The 23,907-nt window shown below is 44.7% G+C and overlaps 1 protein-coding gene across 5 annotated transcripts in view; it reads right to left on the reverse strand.

Annotated features, from left to right (window-relative positions):
* The window catches only part of LOC110502069 (interleukin-1 receptor accessory protein-like 1), a 396,352-nt gene extending 378,061 nt beyond the window's left edge, over nucleotides 1–18,291 (reverse strand). For all 5 annotated transcript variants that reach the window (XM_036958963.2, XM_036958961.2, XM_036958962.2 and 2 more), the window contains exon 1: nucleotides 17,294–18,291. The gene's annotated coding sequence lies outside the window, so the exon portion shown is untranslated. The remainder of the gene's footprint in view (nucleotides 1–17,293) is intronic.
* Nucleotides 18,292–23,907: the final 5,616 nt, after the last annotated feature.

Genomic DNA, 23,907 nt, shown 5'->3' on the forward strand with positions numbered 1-23,907 from the left:
AGAGAGAGAGAGAGAGGGGGAGAGAGAGGGGGAGAGAGAGAGCTAGAGAGAGAGCTAGAGAGAGAGCTAGAGAGAGAGCTAGAGAGAGAGCTAGAGAGAGCGAGAGAGAGGGGGGAGAGAAAGAGAGAGATAGGCGAGGAGAGAAAGAGAGGGGGGAGATGGACTAATGCAGAAATGTCAGCATTATTTACCACTAACACAAGCATCTCTCTCCCTTTCAAAAAAAAATGCTGACTGTGTGTCTGGAGTGTAGTCCTCCCAGTATGTGTGTTATTCCAGTGTGTCTGGAGTGTAGTCCTCCCAGTATGTGTGTTATTCCAGTGTGTCTGGAGTGTCGTCCTACCAGTATGTGTGTTATTCCAGTGTGTCTGGAGTGTAGTCCTACCAGTATGTGTGTTATTTCAGTGTGTCTGGAGTGTAGTCCTCCCAGTATGTGTGTTATTTCAGTGTGTCTGGAGTGTAGTCCTCCCAGTATGTGTGTTATTCCAGTGTGTCTGGAGTGTAGTCCTCCCAGTATGTGTGTTATTTCAGTGTGTCTGGAGTGTAGTCCTCCCAGTATGTGTGTTATTCCAGTGTGTCTGGAGTGTAGTCCTCCCAGTATGTGTGTTATTCCAGTGTGTCTGTGTATATTATTCCTCAGTACTGATGGGAGACGCTGATGATGTATAAAGCTGTATAAAGACCACAGGGGCAACGAGGCTAATGGTCCTGACCGTGGTTGACCGTGGGTGGTCTTAGTTAATATCCAGAGGGGGACCGCAGGTGGTCAGGGTTAACGAGGGCCGGGGCAGTGAGGTGAGGAAGGGATGCTACGTTTAATTCCCACCATACAACTCCCTGCTGACTGTGATTAATTACCCAGAGATTCACAGCCAACCCCCTCCTTACCCGCCCAAACACACACACTCAAACACACAGGGTTCTCCAGTTGTCTGTGTTCATTGTCTGGTGCCTGAGAATGACTAAGTGTAACCCTGCTCTCATGGTTACGGTCAATGTGGTCTTGAGTAAAGAAGCAGTGACTTCAGTCAAGGGGAAATATCATTACCACTCTTGGGTAAAGTATATCGGTAGAAATGTTACAAATAGGGAGGTTCAAGACCCTCGGAAGACAGCATAGTAAAATGGAGGGATGTATTGCAAGAGGAAATAGCAAAATGACATTATACTGGGAAAGATGTCTTAATCTGTGGACATCGGAGTGTTGTGAGTTAAGATCAGAATGAATGGTGGATTGGCCGCTGTGGGTGAAAATCCAGCTGTTGAAGAAAGAATAAATTAGGAATATATGTATAATTATTTCACTATAGATACCGTAGATGTGAGTGAAATAGCTTTAAACAGCAGTAGAAGTATTGTTGTCCGTTAGTTTGCGCAGATTAGTGTAGGGCCGGTATGGGCGGTAGGGTATGGGATTAGAAATGATGCAAATTGATAGAACCTAAAATATCTCTGCAATATTAAAGCTGATAAATAAGAAGCAGTGACCATGTCCTACCTCAACCATTAGCACACAACCTCAACACCCTGTGTTCCAAAACAAATGTATCATTGAAGCTACTTTTTCACACTGAACAACTATTGCCCTACTGTTGCCATTTTCAAGCACAACTGCTAAAGAATGCTTCTATGCATCTCTCAGTGAGCAGAAGGCGAAGCCACAGTCACAGTGAATTGAGCCCTAGGGTATTCATTGTCTCACAGTCAGAGGCAAAGTGCTTCAATCTGAGGAGACGCATGTTCAATCACAGGACATTTGTGTGTCACTTATCATGTCCAGCACCACACTGACATAACCCAGCATTAGTCAGGACTAACATGGGAAGAGCCTTCATTTTCAGTAGAGTGCGTGTGTGTGTGTGTCTGTGTGTGTGTGTGTGAGGGGTGATCCTGTTCCAATCCCTATCGTCTTCAGAACTGGTCTCCCACAGTATTGTAGGATGGCATGTCAGCTCACCCTGCTCTGCTTACTGTATCATCACCACTGTAATCCTCATCTACATAATGATTCCATGAAGACATAAGATCAACCACAGCCCACAACACACACAACCCTGCTAAACATTATAATCCCTCAAAGAGAGAGAGAGAGAGAGAGAGAGAGAAGTTTAAGCTTGGTCGTCAACCATCCAAACTGTCAGAGAGGATCTGTGTGTGTCCTGCAGTTGTGAGCCTATACTACCAAGAACAAAAAAGCCCACACAAGTCCCTGAAATAAAGAGCAATGCTAGGCTTAGTATTTCTTAGCGGGGATGGTGGCAATACCAGTCCCTATCTGGAAGAGCCATCGTCCCGACGATGGGTCCTAAATGAGGCCAATAATAGCCCTCTGCTCAGGTCCCTAGAGTCCTGCCTGTTTAAAAAGCCATTCTCCGCTTGACTGAGGGCAGCCTGGCAGATAACGGCAGGGCTGGCTGGAGCAGACTGGAGAGGGCAGGTTGAGGTGGGGGTATAGGAGATGGTGATAAGAGATTCATCTGTCTTATTCTTATTATTTTTTGTTTTGACCATTTCCCCCATCTTCTATTTCAATACAGATGTAGGCACTTCATTTTGTTATCTCTCTTGTTGCTGAGACTTTTCCTGCAGGAATTGCGGATGAGCTTTGTGATTTACATAAATTCACTGAAAACCTGCACTAACACACATATTAACAGTATTGAACTTCTTGTAGCCTACTTTTGGCCAGCTGATAGCCTAACCACCTATCAATCAATATAATGGACTAAACATTCAAATCAGGTTGCTGCAGGACTTCTTCGCTCTGACATAGGTTGAATTAAGATCCTACATCTGTAGGTACCATGGTTATGCATATCAGGCAACATTTTTTAAGTTATGAGCACACAGGCATCAACACACACACACACACACACACACACACACACACACACACACACACACACACACACACACTTACCAGAGCAAGGTCACTGCTAATATTGTTAAAGTATGGTTCTGTGCAAAAGGATTCTCTCCAGCTGCCCAAAAGGAGACCAGAGAAAGTGTTGGTTGCGGAATTCTCTCTGTCCAGTCAGAGCAGAGCAACGCTTTTAAAGAACAACCTCTGACCACTCAGAACAACACGTTTGTGTTCTGGAACAATAACTGGCCAACCAGAGAAGTCATGTTGTTTCATCTTTTAACTAACCAATAAGAACTCTCACTGCCCATATGCTCACCCCGCCCACTTCTCAGATTCCAGAAACACAGACACACATGAACGCACACAGGCACAAACACACACACACAAATAAAGAGCCTTATTGAATGGGAGGGTCCTAAGATAGAACACACAGTAGTCACTGGGGAGGGAGGGAAGAAGGGAGAGAGGTTTAATTTAACATGGCTTATCCTCATTAGCTCTCTCTCTCTCCCCAATGTCCCACCACATATCTCCCCATACCTCCATCCCTCCCTCAGTAGCCCCCTAATCCCAGTAACCCTGTTTCCATCTGTCTGTGCTCCTGAGACTCTTACTCCTCCAACCCCTCTTGTTTGTCTGAAACCAATGCCCATTCAACTAAGTCCCCAGACCAATCAAGCTCCAGCTCTGTAGCTCTCCATTCCCCACCTTCATGTCTACGGTACCTACCCCCTTATAGCCCCTTACTGCTGCCCTCCACAGCCATAGTGAAGCACAAAACAAAGCATCTCCCCAAATACACACAACCACACGCACACACACAATCCTGGGGAACATTGATTGTATTCTAGCATGTCTTTCTCTTGTCTACAGTACATTATCTCTGCCCTGGGTCTCAGAGAGAAGAATAGCCCCAGGTGGGGAGCAGGCCTCTCAGATGGTATCTTATTACAGGCTTTAGCTTCACAGAAACAGTATTAAGGGTGAGATGGGATGGTTTCTCCATAGCAGGATGGAGAAGCGAAGGGATAGAGTGGGGGTACTGAAAATGGTTATCCTTGTTGTTCATAAGATGTACAGTAGGCCTACCCTCATGCTCAGGCAAAACAACAGCAACCCATTTAAAGACACACGTACACAGGAATGAAAACAAAACTGCCTCTCACACTGAGTCTGCAGAATGAGCCACCTTTCTCTTTTCATTTATTCGTTTGTATTAGGATCCCCATTAACCGGCGCCAGTGGCAACAGCTAGTCTTACTGGGGTCCGACACATAACGAAACATACATTACAGACAAAACACTTTACAATTTACATTTAAAAACATGTAGTGTGTGTGTGTGTGTGTGTATCTATCAGTTACACAGTCAGTACATGTCAGTAAATACACACAAAAAGTAGGTCACATCTCTTCCAGGGTATCAGAGGACAGGTAGGGCTGGGAGAAGAGCAGGAGGATGGAGGGAAGGGAAGGGGGCTGGAGGGATAGGAAAGGGATGGAAAAGAGAGAGGGATGGATGGGGGGAGCTGCAGGGCTAGGAAGACAGCCAGAACATTGCCAGAGCCAAGAACAGGGCTGGGCCTGTGTTTGAGGAGGGCACACACACACACACACACTCACACAAACAGACACACACACACCACATGATGCAGGCACGCTGACTCAACCTGTGTGGTAGAGCAGAACACGAGAGACACAATCACTGAAGGTTCCATATGCACTTGGAGAGATTCCCATTCACAAATATCACATCTACACACAAACACAAATAAATAGATACTAGAGCCAAGAAAGCACTCAAATCTCACCTAGCTACATAATGGGGTTACACAAGCACACACAGACACAGTATGGTTGAAAGGTCTCCATAAAGATGCACTACTGACAGCCGTTTCAAAAGATCCATATCGAAGAAGATATCCTACATGATATGACGCCTGTCACTGAGGTGTATTGATGCACTATATAGACACACTACTGTTCACCAATCATAAAACACACTCTGATGAGGCAGCCATCAACTAACATCCAAGTGCCTTCTCTTAATAATATTGCACTGAGACAGACCAGCATCCAGGAAGACTCTCTGCCACCCCACATCAGAGGCTCATGCTGCACAGAGGCGCATCGTTTATGACGGTCCCCCTCTCCTGGGGGACTCATTTCCCCGTGACACGGACCACTGCAGCTGACAAAACAACGGAGCACATAGTTTCGCTTTAGGGAACGATGGCTGGAGATGAGAGTCAGACAGCTCTCTCTCTCCCCTGCTCTTTTTCGTAGAGCAGTGCTGCATATTTGAGTGGAGTTTTCACTGACAAGATGACAGCTCAGGGCAAGGAAAATCAAAAGCGATGAAAATGCAACCGATAATACCTTGTGCGTGCGTTTGTACATACATACATATATATATATATATATATATATATATATATATATATATATATATATATATATATATATATATATATATATATATATATATATATATATATATATATGCCATTTAGCAGACGGTTTCATCCAAAGTGACTTACAGTCATGCACACATACATATGGGTGGTAAGAGGAATCAAACCCACAATTCTGCTGTAGCAAAGGCCATGCTCTTCCAACTGAGCTACTGAGCTACAGCTCCCCTGGGACTGTCTCCCCCGGGATTGTGTCTGAAAGTGTGTCTATGTGTGAGTTTGTGTGTGTGTGGCGACAATATGCATATGTGCGTGTTCAGTTGGTGTGAGCGTATGTAGTGTGACTTTGTGTGTGTGTTGGGGTGTAGTATGTGTGAGTGTGTGGGTAGAGTCCAGTGAGTGTGTGGGTAGAGTCCAGTGAGTGTGTGGGTAGAGTCCAGTGACTGTGTGGGTAGAGTCCAGTGAGTGTGTGGGTAGAGTCCAGTGAGTGTGAGGGTAGAGTCCAGTGAGTGTGAGGGTAGAGTCCAGTGAGTGTGAGGGTAGAGTCCAGTGAGTGTGAGGGTAGAGTCCAGTGAGTGTGAGGGTAGAGTCCAGTGAGTGTGAGGGTAGAGTCCAGTGAGTGTGAGGGTAGAGTCCAGTGAGTGTGAGGGTAGAGTCCAGTGAGTGTGAGGGTAGAGTCCAGTGAGTGTGAGGGTAGAGTCCAGTGAGTGTGTAGGTAGAGTCCAGTGAGTGTGTGGGTAGAGTTAACACCTCCCTCTGAAACTGGATCCTGGAGTTCTTGACGGGCCGCCCCCAGTTGGTAAGGGTAGGCAACAACACATCTACCATGCTGACCCTCAACACGGGGGCCTCTCAGGGGTATGTGCTTAGTCCCCTCCTGTAGTCCCTGTTCACCCCCGACTGTGTGGTTCCAACACCATCCTTAAGTTTACCGACAACACAACAGCGGTAGGCCTGATTACCGATGACGATGAGTATGGTGCAAGGACAACAACCCCTCCCTCAACCTCGGCATGACAAAGGATCTGATCGTGGCTACAGGAAAGGGAGGGCCGAGCACACCCCCATTCACATCAATGGGGCTGTAGTGGAGCGAGTCGAGAACTTCAAGTTCCTCAGTGTCCACATCACTAAGGATCTATGATGGTTCAAACGCACCAACACAGTTGAGAAGAGGGCACAACAACGCCTCTCCCCCTCAGGAGATCTTCAGAAAGTTCTACAGCTGCACCATTGAGAGCATCTTGACTGGCTGCATCATCGCCTGGTATGGCAACTGCTTGCCATCTGACCGCAAGGTGCAACAGAGGGTAGTGCATACGGCCAAGTACATCACTGGGGCTGAGCTCCCTGCCATACAGGACCTCTATACCATGCGGTGTCAGTGGAAGGCCCTAAAATTGTCAAAGATTCCAGCCATCAACAACCCATAGTGACAGTTGGGGAAATGATTCCATTACAACTGGTATGGTGTTGAGTCTGTGTGTTATGACAAGGCTAGCGGCATCTGGCAGGCACAGCATAGAGAAACCTAATGAGGATAACAGTGGAGATGTGATAGGGGCCGGGTTGTTTTGGAGCAGAGACGTGATCATGGGAGAAATAACACACATAAAGTCGACACATTCTCTCCCCTGATAGGAGCAGCAGTCACCCTCACTTAGCTGAGCTCCGGGGAGGGTTGAAACCACCGCTCCTCCTGCCAGATAAGCACTTGACATTCTCTTAGCGTTAGCATCAGCCCTGTGTGTGTGTGTGTGTGAGGGAGAGAGAGAGAGAGCTGTAGCCAGTAGAGCTAATAAAAGGCCTTCTTTATGTGTTGCTATGAAACTGGCAAATGAAAACAAGCTCTAATACCACCATTCTCTTTCATCCCCTATCTATCTATACAGTATCTCCTCTCCTCCCCTATCTATCTATACAGTATCTCCTCTCCTCCCCTATCTATCTATACAGTATCTCATCTCATGCCCTATCTATCTATACAGTATCTCATATCTACATAATCTCCTCTCATCCCCTATCTATCTATACAGTATCTCCTCTCATCCCCTATCTATCTATACAGTATCTCATATCTACATAATCTCCTCTCATCCCCTATCTATCTATACAGTATCTCCTCTCATCCCCTATCTATCTATACAGTATCTCCTCTCATCCCCTATCTATATATACAGTATCTCCTCTCATCCCCTATCTATCTATACAGCATCTCCTCTCATCCCCTATCTATCTATACAGTATCTCCTCTCATCCCCTATCTATCTATACAGTATCTCATATCTACATAATCTCCTCTCATCCCCTATCTGTCTATACAGTATATCCTCTCATCCCCTATCTATCTATACAGTATCTCCTCTCATCCCCTATCTATCTATACAGTATCTCCTCTCATCCCCTATCTATCTATACAGTATCTCCTCTCATCCCCTATCTATCTATACAGTATCTCATATCTACAGTATATCCTCTCATCCCCTATCTATCTATACAGTATCTCCTCTCATCCCCTATCTATCTATACAGTATCTCATATCTACATATCTACAGTATCTCCATCTATACAGTATCTCATCTCATCCCCTATCTATCTATACAGTATCTCCTCTCATCCCCTATCTATATATACAGTATCTCCTCTCTATCTATACAGTATCTCATATCTACATAATCTCCTCTCATCCCCTATCTATCTATACAGTATATCCTCTCATCCCCCATCTATCTATACAGTATCTCAAATCTACATATCTACAGTATCTCCTCTCATCCCCTATCTATCTATACAGTATCTCCTCTCATCCCCTATCTATCTATACAGTATCTCAAATCTACATATCTACAGTATCTCCTCTCATCCCCTATCTATCTATACAGTATCTCATCTCATCCCCTATCTATACAGTATCTCATATCTACAGTATCTCCTCTCATCCCCTATCTATCTATACAGTATCTCCTCTCATCCCCTATCTATACAGTATCTCCTCTCATCCCCTATCTATGCAGTATCTCCTCTCTATCTATACAGTATCTCCTCTCATCCCCTATCTATACAGTATCTCATATCTACATAATCTCCTCTCATCCCCTATCCATCTATACAGTATCTGCTCTCATCCCCTATCTATCTATACAGTATCTCCTCTCATCCCCTATCTACATAGTATCTCCTCTTCTCTCTCTCACCCCTTCTCCTCACAACCTACTGCCTTCTCCTCACCGCTGTACCCACTCATTGACTCCTAAACCCTCTCCTCATCCTCCTCTAACCCGTACCAACTGTAATTTCCTTATTCCCTCTTCTCACCCTTAACCTCTACTACCTAACTGTGGGTTAGTGGAAAAAACTACACTGGAGTGAATGTGTTTGGGTTTGAGGCTGACTGACTGGTTGAGGCTTAGTTTGATTGGCCTGGCTTTGATTTGTTTAATATGCTGACAGCTGTCAGCAAGACTATCACACACAGAGAGAGAGAGAGAGAGCGACAGAAACCCCTTTGTGCTATATTAGCTGCAAAATATGTAGCTTCCTGCCATATCCGTAGGGACAGCCAGTGGAACGACTAACTACAACAATAGCTTTGCTATCTTTTATTGTCCTCATTCATTTCTTACTGTCGTGTCCTGTTAATTGTTACTACTCATTGAGTATTATTATTTTTCTTATTATTATCTGTCATTGATTTGATGTGTGTATATGTTTTCTTTGGCAATGTATGTGTGTAACACATTCCATGCCAATAAAGCCATCTGAGAGAGAGATAGAGAGAGAGATATTTGAGAGAGGGATATTTGAGAGAGAGAGAGCGAGATATCTGAGAGAGAGAGCGAGATATCTGAGATAGAGATATCTGAGAGAGAGAGCAAGATATCGGAGATAGAGATATCTGAGAGAGAGATAGAGATATCTGAGAGAGAGAGAGAGAGAGAGAGTGTGTGTGTGTGTGTGTGTGTGTGTGTGTGTGTGTGTGTGTATGTGTGTGTGTGTGTTAAAGAGAAAGTAGAAAATGGTAGCAGAAAGAGAGAGTGGGAGGCTGGATACAGGGGAAGAGATGTCTCCCTCTGTGTGTCTGAGAGTGACATTGTCAGCTGGGTTATCGGGGGGGGGGGGGGGGGGGGTATCAGTAGAGCTGGGCTCAGCCATCAGTATTCACACCAGAACATCTGAGGAGCTAGAGAGAGATGGGGAGGAGTGGGAAAGACAGACAGAGAGATCGAGAGAGAGCAAGACAGAGAGAATGAGAGAAAGAGAGAGAGAGAGAAGAGAGATGAGAGAGGAGCTGTGGGGGAGAGAGCACAAAGAGATGAGAGATGAGGAGTGGGGGAAAGAGTGCAAAGGAATGAAAGAGGACGAGTGGGGTAGAGGGCACAAAGGAATGAGAGAGGACGAGTGGGGTAGAAGGCACAAAGGAAAAAGAGGGGACGATTGGGAAAGAGAGAGGAGGATTGGGGGAGAGGGAGCGCTAAGGAAAGAGAGAGGAGGATTGGGGTAGAGGGAGCGCAAAGGAAAGAGAGAGGAGGATTGGGGGAGAGGGAGCACAAAGGAAAGAGAGCGGAGGATTGGGGGAGAGAGAGAGAGGAGGGTTGAGGGAGAGGGAGCGCAAAGGAAAGAGAGGAGGATTGGGGGAGAGAGAGAGAGGAGGGTTGAGGGAGAGGGAGCGCTAAGGAAAGAGAGAGGAGGCTTGGGGGAGAGAGAGAGAGGAGGGTTGAGGGAGAGGGAGCGCTAAGGAAAGAGAGAGGAGGATTGGGGGAGAGTGAGCGCAAAGGAAAGAGAGAGGAGGATTGGGGGAGAGGGAGCGCTAAGGAAAGAGAGAGGAGGATTGGGGGAGAGAGAGAGAGGAGGGTTGAGGGAGAGGGAGCGCTAAGGAAAGAGAGAGGAGGCTTGGGGGAGAGAGAGAGAGGAGGGTTGAGGGAGAGGGAGCGCTAAGGAAAGAGAGAGGAGGATTGGGGGAGAGGGAGCGCAAAGGAAAGAGAGAGGAGGATTGGGGGAGAGGGAGCGCAAAGGAAAGAGAGCGGAGGATTGGGGGAGAGAGAGAGAGGAGGGTTGAGGGAGAGGGAGTGCAAAGGAAAGAGAGAGGAGGATTGGGGGAGAGAGAGAGAGGAGGGTTGAGGGAGAGGGAGCGCTAAGGAAAGAGAGAGGAGAGAGCAAAGAGATGAGAGAAGGGAGCCATACAGGGAGAGAGAGCAAGATTGACAGAGAGAAGAGAAGGGGAGGGAGAAAGAGGGGAAGAGGAATGGGAAATGAGCAAAGAGCCGAGAGAAGATGGGAGAATGGAGGACAGAAAAATACCATACAAATGATGTAACAATATATCATTATGTGGCAGAAGTGTCAGCTTGAATAGAACAGACACCATTGGAGACACTCAAAAGGATGTGTTCCTCCATGTTTTAAGTATACTCTCAGTCTCCTAACTACAGTTACTACATGCCAGACAGAGCCCCAATCTACAAGGTGAACCAGGATTTATCTGTCTTGCTCCAGTCAATCAAACAGTGTTCTCACCTTCTGGCCTATTGTACTTTTATTGACAATCAATATGATGAGGAGGAGATGGTCATTTGAAGCACGGCTTCTAGAGGAAGTAAATACCAATTGTGCAATGATGGACAATATTGAGACCATAGGGGTTGGGGTGAAGGCACACACACTGCCGGAGGTTATGGAGTCTCTGTCTCTCTCTCTCGATTTAATGAAGCTGCCAGTTGAGGACTTGTGAGGCGTCTGTTTCTCAAACTACACACTAATGTACTTGTCCTCTTGCACAGTTGTGCACCGGGGCCTCCCACTCCTCTTTCTATTCTGGTTAGAGACAGTTTGCGCTGTTCTGTGAAGGGAGTAGTACACAGCGTTGTACAAGATCTTCAGTTTCTGTCTAATTCAGTATCGGTCTAATTCTGCTCTGCATGCATTATTTGGTGTATTACTTTGTACATGGAGGATCATTTTGCAGAATTCTGCATGCAGTGTCTTATTTTTTGTCACATTTTGTGAATTCTTGGTTGGTGAGCGGACCCCAGACCTCACAACCATAAAGGGCAATGGGTTCTATAACTGATTCAAGTATTTTTTATCCAGATCCTAATTGGTATGTCGAATTTTATCTTCCTTTTGATGGCATAGAAGGTTCTCTCTCTCTCTCTCAGCTTTGACCTTTAATCCATCTGTGCAGAAAACCCTACTGTGATGATCTGAGGGCTCATCAGAGATTATAGAGCCATGACAGATGACATAATATCACCCCTAACATGCCCTCCACAGTCACCTCTGTGTGTGTGAGTGTGATTTAAACATAGTCCTCGTCATGCCCTCCTATGACCACCCAGCATCTCCCTCACATCAGAATAATTATTTCTAAACAAAACGCATTTAATCGACTGAGCGCCTCCTTGGCAGTTTCCGTCTGGTGAGTGCTGTGTGACAGCTTCTCCTAAATTACAAATATCAATCTTCCACAGCAGGAGCAGAGCTGGCAAGCTCCTCACAGGGGTCCCCGGGTGCCCCGTGAAAATGCTACCCATCAAAACAATGGCATCAAAACGTGCCAAATGTAACACTCACATCAAAAACGTCAACAGCAACATCAACACATGAAACCGCCCCTGTCATCAAAGTGTGCGAGTTCCAGTGAAGAGAGAACGAGGCTCCTGAGAGGTTTTCCTCTCTTTCGAGCTAGGTGTCAACGGCTGAGGTAAAACTGGATGTTGACGCTATTAGCTTTTAGGTAGCTAAAGGCCTAAACAATTCCTTGGAACATGTTGACCATCTGTGTGGCTTTAGCAGGCGTGGCGCAGCCTGGGGGAAGGAACAGTGAGCAGACAGATAGACATTAACACCAATCTGCTCTGTAGTCTAACCAGGCCTTTCCATGAGCGTGTTCCCCTTGTTACCGAGCCCTGTTCCTGCAGCACTGCTTTTCCGGACACACCAAGTTACTGATACATTTCACCACCTCAGTGGTCCCCAGCAATACCTGGGTGTTTAAATGCTACAGGACCACTTCATGATGACCGATAAATGGCTTTTAACAGCCCCCAGTACACACAGAAAGGCAGCCGTATAAAGCAATCAACCGCTAATGCAGGGAAGGGGATGTTGGAAAATGAATTAACAGGAAAAGGCTGTACTTGGCCCCACGGGAGAGATGGTGCTTCATTAGGACACTGGCGGGAGGCTGGAGGAAATGTGCATTGGCTCACCTAGGTCTACAGGAGAGGAGAGTTGCTACACAAAGTGAAGGCCTATGAAATAACAGACACAGGTTTATCCTGATATTACTTCAAAAATCATTTATATTGTCTAAGTTGGCAAGTATTCATTTTGAAAAAACCTCAATACACTTTACAGATATTATTATGCCTGCTGTAAGCCACACCACAGAAAGTGACACATGTGTGGTGTAGGCTAGCTCTGCAATTCATGATTGGCTGAGTGTGTCTTTCCATTGGTGCGTTGCTGTGTGACCTGTTGTTACCTGCTGTATCACTATGCCTTTGAGAGCGCGAGCCAACAAGACGGAGCTGTCCATTTCAGCACCACGTTACAGCAACGCAAGCCACTGACAAACTACACAGCATTTGCACCTTGGAATTCGATTAAGCTATATTACTGCATTATGAATATTCATACACAGGCGAGAGAGAGAGAGACAGAGAGAGAGCCTCTGGCACATTAAGATGAACGGGTGGGTATAGCTGGCCACCATACTCACTAGAAGCACTGTCTGATCTTCTTAACATTCTCTGGCTTTTTCGGAATGGGATTCATCACGACTGGCAGTCTGAGAGCATCCTAAATATTATTGGAAAAGTAAGACGTAGCCTAGGCTATACTTGAATACATTTAGAGTTCTAACATGCTGAACCCTTTCTTGTAATACTGATTATGTTGTGTTTAAAGTCCTCACCACATGGTATATCATGTTCATTTTATTCACTGCACTCCTCCTCAAAGAGCGCTCTCGCGACATGAACCAACCAAATTAACATCAAAACAAACATGAATACAGCGATACCTCCTGGGGTTTGTGTCTGAGGAGTGTTAGGCCTGGCGAGTCTCGGTAGACTACACTGTAAAACCATGAAACATGTGACATGTTTATAACAAAAACGTCAGTGTTTTAAACTGAAAAATGTAGATTTGCCAATAAGTGTCCTCATCATAAACACAGGCATTTAGAATGAAAGATTATACATGATAGTCCGTTTCCAGCAGAAGAACATCTCCTAAGAACATCCCCTAACAACACAGTTGTTTTCTTTCCTATCATCCCGTTTTAGAGTGCATTTAGTAATTAGACACTGATGTGATTTTCCATGCTTTTTTTATTCAGATCGGTGTTAGAAATGCCTGACACTTTACCTTGGGCCTGGCTCCACGATGGTGCCAAAAGGAGCTAGCCCCCTCAGTTGAAACTTCTACATTAAATTGTTTGGGCACTACTACACATATCAGTTATATTGCTTGGGCACTACTACACATATCAGTTAAATTGCTTGGGCACTACTACACATATCAGTTAAATTGCTTGGGCACTACTACACATATCAGTTAAATTGCATGGGCACTACTACACATATCAGTTAAATTGCTTGGGCACTACTACCACATATCAGTTAAATTGCTTGGGCACTACTACACATATCAGTTAAATTGCTTGGGCACTACTACACATATCAGTTAAATTGCTTGGGCACTACTACACATATCAGTTAAATTGCTTGGGCACTACTACACATATCAGTTAAATTGCTTGGGCACTACTACCACATATCAGTTAAATTGCTTGGGCACTACTACACATATCAGTTAAATTGCTTGGGCACTACTACACATATCAGTTAAATTGCTTGGGCACTACTACACATATCAGTTAAATTGCTTGGGCACTACTACACATATCAGTTAAATTGTTTGGGCACTACTACACATATCAGTTAAATTGCTTGGGCACTACTACACATATCAGTTAAATTGCTTGGGCACTACTACCACATATCAGTTAAATTGGTACAGCATTTTCAGTAACAGGTGCAAAAAATATTGCCACTAACAAGGCACGCAGCAAAATGTGTTAATGAGCCACAACAATACCATGCACACACAAAATGTTTTTGGCTCGCCAAAATTACAGTACAGTATTTTGTAGGGATGGTACTGAATTACAGTAAATTACTGTAGATTTACAGAAAAAGGTTTTTAGATTCCAAAAATACACTATGTTACTGATTTACAGTAAATTACTGCCAACACACCAGTCAGTATGGTACTGTACTCTGAGGGGTACAGCATTCTCACTAATGGGTGCAACAAATATGTCTTACAAGGCACACCTCTAAATATGTTAATGAGCCAGATTATTTCACTGCCCACAACCTTTCCCATAATGCACCATAACTCACAGTATGCTGCTGTAAATATACAGCGAAACAGGTAATACAGTGCTTTACTGTACAGCAATTGTTGTAATTTTATAGTGGTGTAGCAGAATGCTATTGAGCCCCCATAATGCATTGCTCTTTACAGTACTGAAACACAGAAAAATTTGACAGATATTTCACCGGATGTACAAATGTGATGCAGCTGCTGGGCGTTTCCACTCGCTACCAAATATGGTAGTGAGTAGGAAGCCCAGTTGCCGGCAGTGGGAGAAGATGGAACCAGATGGATTTTGACGAATTTTCTCATCGTGGAACATTTGATCTCAATACAATTTTCTGTTCTCAAAACTAGAATATGTTGCGAATAGAGTTGACTAAGTTTTGTACACTTAACTCTTTGCCAAAGTTTTTTTATAATTGTGTTTTTTAGAAGGATTGCAAAAGGAAAATTGAGTTATTGCACACGCGCACTCTACAGAGTAGGCGTTCCCTAACGGAAATATGTTACACGCATGCTAGAACGTGCCAATAGAATCTCGCTAGCTTGTGCTTGGTTCTGCCCACCTTCATGCTTGCTTTGCCCACTGTGACTCATTTGTACGCATTTGAAACACGGGCTGTGGTCTATCTTGGTTTAGTTGTAAAAATCTTTGACTGAACTGTAATATAGAATTAGAGTAGCTAACTGTTAAAGTGTTGCTGTACATTTACAGCACTTTGTTAGAGTGATACGCTGAATAAATGTGTTAATGTGTTTAAAAAGTGTTAAAGCGAATAAACATGTTATTGTGTTTACCATCTAAACACTGTGACACTTTTTCATTGAAATTCTAAATGTCTTGATGCATTTAAAATATGTTAGAGAAGTATTTAGTTGTGTGTTCAAATCCTAAACACTTGGTTTTACAATGTATTCATTGGGTATTCAGTCATGAGGCTCCCTATTCATTCTAATTGAGACGCAGTTCCCGAAATAGGATCATCGTCAATCAACCACCCTAATCTCTGCGTCATACGTCTCCTGTCCGAACAGTCCCCCCCCCCCGGGGTTGCGCTGTTTTTCCCCAGCCGCAAGTTTAACCACACTGCGATTAGCCACGGTGAGACTCGCTGTAGGAAGCAGGTTGGGAAACAACAGAGCGGCGTGTACACGGACTTCTCTTCGTGTCGGCCTGCTGTACACAACCACCATATAGGCTTCTTTTTTTTGACAGCAGCAGAGAGCAGAAAACTCACCCAATCTTAAAAATTCCCGACCACAGAATCACCCCCACACCGGTCATGAACTAACCTCCAACCGGAACTTTAGCATTGTGTGTCATCCCACTGGGCACACACTGGTTGAATCAACATGGGGTCTACGTCATTTCAATTAAATTACGTTGAACCAACGTAGAATGGACGTTGAATTGACGTCTGTGCCCAGTGGGATGCATCGCGTCACCTCAGTAAAATATCACATTTTAATACTTGATTGCCTATTCACCCGGTAAACTGCATATTGCCATCCAATTAAAATGCGTAAGTAACCTGGCCCATGCGTTTTTATTGCCAGTAAACGGCGAAACAACTGTAGTCTCTCTCTCTCTCTCTCTCTCTCTCTCTCTCTCTCTCTCTCTCTCTCTCTCTCTCTCTCTCTCTCTCTCCCCCCCCCCCTCCACACATACACACACGCGCACACACGTTTACACGCACGCAGAAATACTTAGCATGCACGCGCGGGTACACACTGAAACAGACAAGCTCACACAGAGAGAGGTGGAGAGAGATAGAGAGGTGGAGAGAGATAGAGAGGTAGAGAGAGAGAGAGACTAAATGCCACTGACAAAAGTTGTTATTGCTCTTGTGAAACAAACACACAAACAAAAGCTTGTAATCGCCTGAAACATGCCCCATTTGTATACAGTACCCAAAGCCAGGATTCAGCATATGGCTTACCTACAGGGGAAAAGCTGCCGCTTCGTTTACACCTTTATCTAAATCCTCTCGCTGAGCTTCCCTAAGCCGGCGGGCCAATATGTGAGACTGCACTGCAGTGGATCTCTATAGGTCCTTTAACATCCCCACACTGGAGCTCTTCTTTCTATAAGCCATAGCAACCTACCAATCACATACACGATGCCATGCATTGTATAATAGCTTTTCTAAGAAAACAACACACGTGAAATCACGTTAGTCACCAGAAAAAGCCTCAGCCTATTCCACAGTCTGTCTGTCTGAATATCTGTCTGTTCGTTCTGAACAACCCAGTTCACCCCATTTACCCGTGTAGCCTGCTAATTACAGAGTCTGTGCTGCAACAGCGGCAGGTGCTTAACTTCACACAGCCATTCCCCGGTCCGTCACAGTCACGACCGTCACAGACCGCCGTGCGCGTCTATATGGATAAATATATTACGCCTCATACACTGTGATTGACTGAAATGCTTTCAGAATCAGAATAACTGCTGCAACTTCATATATAATTCCCCCGTCCATCGGAAACTAGACTCAATGACAGACCCGATCAATGTGTTGCAGCGATCAAAGAAGTAGAATTGTAATTAAGGGCCAACCAACTTTATCAAACTGCCAGGAGCGGTATAGGCTGTGACAAGAGACAGAGCAAATGGGAATTGGTTTACCTTCAAATCGCTTTACAAAATGATCCACGAGCGTCCGTCAGTCAGTGGGGGAAGCTTTGGACATCACAGCGACGGGGATCAGCCAGAGAGAACATGTTTCCATGGAGTGTCAGGGTGCCACAGAAGAACTGTATTTCAAGCAGATCACCCATTCGGACGATAGCCGCGGCGGTTTAAACGGCAGTTTAATCCAAAGAGAAAGATGTGGATCTTGTTTCTGTTCTCAGATGGATGAAAAAGTGCCAAGCTCACTCAATAAACAGACGTGCATTTAGGTGAGAGACTTAGAGATCGAAGAAAATGGGGTTTCTATAGTTTAAAAAAACAACGAAATGATTATGACCAACTACAAAATAAAAGGCAACAAATATGGCATTTACAAAACGAACGGGGGGCAATGGAAGAGCGTAGCATACTGAACTCCCCCCGAAATCTGCCTGCTCGCTTTGCGCCAAGAGGTTCGATCAGGAATTCTCTGGAGTGTGCCCAACCATCCCAAACGCAGGACTGTGCACTCCGCTAAACCGCACCACGCCACAGACTGGAAAATAAATGTATGGATATAATCGCAAGTATCCTGTATTGCCAGATCCTATGGGGGGGTTTCCTCCACAGCCCCGCTATGTGGATGCGATGCTCATAGCCTGCGCTCCTGAGAGGGAAATCTCCCCGGTCCTAGTGCCTTTTTCACGCCTTGTGCCTCCCGTTCAACAAGCGCCTCCGTAACACCTGCATTCTGTCTTAACTAAAGGCCTACTCACGGATTTGAAGGGGTAAATTATTTTAAGAAGAAGATGAAACAATCCGTGGGCAGGCTTGTAATTTTAAAGCCCAAAGCCAATGTGTTATAATTACACTCGATAGCGCAAGAGGGCCACGTGGTGTGCCATCCACCTGCGGTGAGAGAGAGAGAGAGTGAGATCGAGAGACGGAGAGAGAGTGAGATACTATTTTACTAGAGGCGTGAGTTCCTTCCTTCTGCCCGCCACCAGACCTCTGTGCGCGTGAAACAGGATGGGGGAGAGGGCAGCTTGCCATCACACAAATGCAGTAGAAAGGAGTTTGGCGCCTACATCCCTTTCTCTCGCTCCATGGCCAGTAAATTAAATGGATCCTATCCAAACTGTAAAAGCATAGAATATATTATTATATTATATTATTCATACTAGCCTATGGTCAATTAATATGACCTTGTATGGTACGTTTTTGTAATGGGAAAATATATTTGTCAACTGACATGTATCATCCAGTGATAAATACAGTGTATTCCTCAGGACTATACCCTGTCAAGGCAGTGGTTGAATCACGGTCTGTGAGTTGAATATTGATGAGGGGCTAGGAGAAAAAGAAAGGCTACCATAGAGGAGATCTCAAGCACCCATACATGCACTCACACATGCACAATCGTGGTGAAATTGGAAAAGTGCTTACAACAAGACCATCCAGTAAAATGTTAACAGGCCCACCTCTCCAGGAGTTCAAAGGTAAAGGCTGACTTGTGTAAAGCATCTATAGCCTCAGGCTCATGCTCACAGCCAAAAAGTCCACCTCCACAGTTGTTCCTGTTGGAGTTTGAGTAGGTACCTTACAGGGCCTATAGGCATTCATCATAGATATACAGTATGGGCTTCCTCCTCTTCACTTCCCTCTTATGATGAAACTATTCACTTCACAGTGCTGCTCACAGCCGGTCTATTTTCTCTCGTGTGTGTCAAGCTGATGCTCAGAAAGCCTCAAGTCCTAGGTACTACTCATTCACCACTAGCAGCTGCCTCCTACATTTTACCTGCTATACCTCCTACCTCCTATATGTTCTACTTCCTAAAACAATATTAGTATCCCCTTTCTTCCTATCACTCCCTCTCTCACACACATCTGCACGCGCGCACACACATACACACACACACACACACACACACACACACACACACACACACACACACACACACACACACACACACACAAAGGCAGAGCTCGTCCCTCCATTCCCGCCTATCTCCTATACCTCCAAACTCCTACACCTCCTACCGCCTATATCCCGATACCTCCTACCTTCAATACCTCCTACTTCCTATACCTCCTGCCTTCCATACCGCCAACCTCCTACACGGCCTACCTCCTATACCCTGATCCGTCTATACCTTGTACCTGTACCTCCAACACCTCCTATACCTCTACCTCCTACTTCTTACCTCCTATACCTCCAACCTCATATACCTCCTACTTCCTATACCCTGTACCTCCTATACATCCTACCTATCTCCTATACCTTCTATCTCCTATACCTTCTACCTCCTATCCCTCCTACCTCCTATACCTCCTACCTCCTATAACTCCTATACCTCTTACCTCATACCTCCTATACCTCCTACCTCCTATGCCTCCTTCCTCTTACCTCATATACCTCCTACCTACAATACATCCTATCTCCTATAACTGCTATACCTCCTACCTCCTATACCTCCTACCTCCTTCCTCCTATACCTCCTACCTCCTATACCACCTACAGTTGAAGTCGGAAGTTTATATACACTTAGGTTGGAGTCATTAAAACTTATTTTCAGCCACTCCATAAATGTCATGTTATGGCTGGGGGCAGTATTGAGTAGCTCGGATGAATAAGGTGCCCAGAGTAAACTGCCTGCTACTCAGTCCCAGTTGCTAATATATGCATATTATTAGTATATTTGGATACGAAACACTCTGAAGTTTCTAAAACTGTTTGAATGACGTCTGTGAGTATAACAGAACTCATATCGCAGGCAAAAACCTGAGAAAAAAATCCAACCAGGAAGTGGGATATCTGAGGTTGGTCGTTTTTCAACTCATTCCTTATTGAAGATACAGTGGGATATTGGTCATGTTACACTTCTTACGGCGTCCACTAGAGGTCAACAGTCTTTAGAACCTTGTTTGATGCTTCTCTTGTGAAGTGGGAAGTGGGGGCGAATGAGAGGGGAATGAGTCAGAGGTCTGGCAGAATTTCTTGAGCTCGTGACGCTCGTTCACGTGAGAGTTAGCTTGAGTTCCATTGCATTTCTGAAGAAATTCTCTGGTTGGAACATTATTAAAGTTTTATGTTTAAAACATCCTAAAGATTAATTCTATACATCGTTTGACATGTTTCTACGGACTGTAACGGAACTTTCTGACTTTTCGTCTGCTCCTAGTGATCGCACTTCGTGAGTTTGGATTTGTTTACCAAACGCGCTAACAAAAGGAGTTATTTGGACATAAATGATGGACATTATCGAACAAAACAAACATTTATTGTGGAACTGGGATTCCTGGGAGTGCATTCCGATGAAGATCATCAAAGGTAAGTGAATATTTATAATGTTATTTCTGACTTCTGTTGACTGCACAATATGGCGGATATCTTTTTGGCTTGTATATAATCTGAGCGCCGTACTCAGATTATTGCATGGTTTGCTTTTTCCGTAAAGCTTTTTGAAATCTGACACAGCGGTTGCATAAAGGAGAAGTGTATCTAAAGTTCCATGTATAACACTTGTATTTTCATCAACATTTTTTTATTTTTTATTTTATTTAAATTTTACCCCTTTTTCTCCCCAATTTCGTGGTATCCAACTGTTTAGTAGCTACTATCTTGTCTCATCGCTACAACTCCCGTACGGGCTCGGGAGAGACGAAGGTTGAAAGTCATGCATCCTCCGATACACAACCCAACCAAGCCGCACTGCTTCTTAACACAGCGCCATCCAACCCGGAAGCCAGCCACACCAATGTGTCGGAGGAAACACCGTGCACCTGGCAACCTTGGTTAGCGCGCACTGCGCCCGGCCCGCCACAGGAGTCGCTGGTTTGCGATGAGACGCTGGTGTTAACGAGAGAATCACTGACATGATGTCAGCTGGTCCTTTTGTGGCAGGGCTGAAATGCAGTGGAAATGTTTTTTGGGGATTCAGTTCATTTGCATGGCAAAGAGGGAATTGGCAATTCATTGCAATTCATCTGATCACTCTTCATAACATTCTGGAATATATGCAAATTGCCATCATACAAACTGAGGCAGCAGACTTTGTGAAAATTAATATTTTGTGTCATTCTCAAAACTTTTGGCCACGACTGTATATACATGAAGTCTGCAAAAAAAGAAACGTCCTCTCACTGTCAACTGCATTTATTTTCAGGAAACTTAACAAGAGTAAATATTTGTAAGGACATAACAAGATTCAACAACTGAGATGTAAACTGAACAAGTTCCACAAAGGGGGGGGGGGGGGTCAAAATCAAAAGTAACAATCAGTATCTGGGGTGGCCACCAGCTGCATTAAGTACTGCAGTGTATCTCCTCCTCATGGACTGCACCAGATTTGCCAGTTCTTGCTGTGAGATGTTACCCCACTCTTCCACCAAGGCACCTGCAAGTTCCCAGACATTTCTGGGGGGAATTGCTCTAGCCCTCACCCTCCGATCCAACAGGTCCCAGACTTGCTCAATGGGATTGAGATCCGGGCTTTTCGCTGGCCGTGGCAGAACACTGAAATTCCTGTCTTGCAGGAAATCACGTACAGAACGAGCAGTATGGCTGGTGGCATTGTAATGCTGGAGGGTCATGTCAAGATGAGCCTGCAGGAAGGGTACCATATGAGGAAGGAGGATGTCTTCCCTGTAACACACAGTGTTGTGATTGCCTGCAATTACAACAAGCTCAGTCCGATGATGCTGTGAAACACCGCCCCAGACGATGACAGACCCTCCACCTCTAAATCGATCCCACTCCAGAGTACAGGCCTCGGTGTAATGCTCTTTGCTTCGATGATAAACACGAATCTGACCATCACCCCTGGTGAGACAAAACCGCAGCTCGTCACTGAAGAGCACTTTTTGCCAGTCCTGTCTGGTCCAGCGATGGTGGGTTTGTGCCCATAGGTGACGTTGTTGCCGGTGAAGTCTGGTGAGGACCTGCCTTACAACAGGCCTACAAGCCCTCAGTCCAGCCTCTCTCAGCCAATTGCGGACAGTCTGAGCACCGAGGGAGGGATTGTGCATTCCTGGTGTAACTCGGGCTGTTATCTTGTACCTGTCCCACAGGTATGATGTTTGGATGTACCAATCCTGTGCAGGTGTTGTTATAAGTGGTCTGCCACTGTGAGAATGATCAGCTGTCCGTCCTGTCTCTCAATAGCTCTGTCTTAGGTGTGTCACAGTACAGACATTGCAATTTATTGCCTTGGTCACATCTGCAGTCCTCATGCCTCCTTGCAGCATGCCAAGGCACGGTCACGCAGATGAGCAGGGACCCTGGGCATCTTTCTTTTGGTGTTTTTCAGAGTCAGTAGAAATGCCTCTTTAGTGTTCTATGTTTTAATAACTGTGACCTTAATTGCATACCGTCTGTAAGCTGTTATTGTCTTAACGACCGTTCCACAGGTGCATGTTCATTAATTGTTTATGGTTCATTGAACAAGCATGGGAAAGAGTGTTTAAACCCTTTCCAATGAAGATCTGTGAAGTTATTTGGATTTTTATGAATTATCCTTGAAAGACAGGGTGCTGAAAAAGGGACTTTTTTTTGTTGCTAAGTTTACATTGGTCATGGCTCCCGAGTGGCGCAGAGGTCACCGCATCTCGGCGCAAGAGGCTTTACAACAGTCCCTGGTTCGATTTTTCAGGCTGTATCACATCCGACCGTGTTTGGGAGGCCATAGTGCGGTGCACAATTGGCCCAGCGTCATCCGGGTCATCCGGGTTCTTACCTGACTTGCCTATTTAAATAAAGGTTAAATAAAAAAAAACAACTGGCAGCAACCGCAATGCAATCAATAGGAGGTGAACAGTGGATGGTGCTAAAAATATAGCTAACTTATCATGCAAGTGTTGCACACCAACAGATGGAGACAACCTACACCCGTTGAGAAATTCATTTCAACAATAGTCTTCATTTTAATTTGACTTTACAAACAACAAGAGGGCTTAATTTTAGTCTATTTCTTCAGAGCCTAGACCTATATAAAATAACTTAACTGGCTAAGTTAGGCTATGAGGCTAATAGAAGTCAGTTTTTTTTATTAGGCCTACATACAATTGAAACTGGTCCAAAATGTAGCATCCTACACAAAACAATCATTTAAAGAAAAATAAGTATACAAGTTCAAACTAAAACAATGTAGCTAATAATTAACAGAGCACATTTGTCAAACCCAAACTCTAAAAGTAATTAGAAAAGTAGATTCAAATTATGTGTGGCATTGTGGTTACAATAAAGAATGTAGCCCATCATGCAAATGTTCATAAAAAATAAAAAAAACATTTTTATAGCTGGGCTACTCTTGTGAAAATCCCTCAACTTGCAATGTATGCTTAAGTATTCTAAAGTGTTACATTTCTAACTCAAAACAACATTTTTTCATCCACATCTTTATGCTTTCGGTAATCTTCTTGATCTTCTTCCTTTTTTTCTGTAGCAATTCTGAGCAAATTTCTCAAAGGCCACGATTTGTCTGTGAAGATGACGTTATTGAATGTCTTGCCAGCTTTGATCCATGCCTGGGCCAGCAGGATGCAAAGCTCTTTGTTTGCAAGACAAATGATTGGAATCATTGACTCACTCACGCGTTGAAAAGGGCGAGGAACGAGATGGAGTCAAA

Source organism: Oncorhynchus mykiss, chromosome 22, assembly GCF_057628025.1.
Source record: "Oncorhynchus mykiss isolate SJ-2025 chromosome 22, ASM5762802v1, whole genome shotgun sequence".
Classification (NCBI taxonomy): Eukaryota; Metazoa; Chordata; class Actinopteri; order Salmoniformes; family Salmonidae; genus Oncorhynchus; species Oncorhynchus mykiss.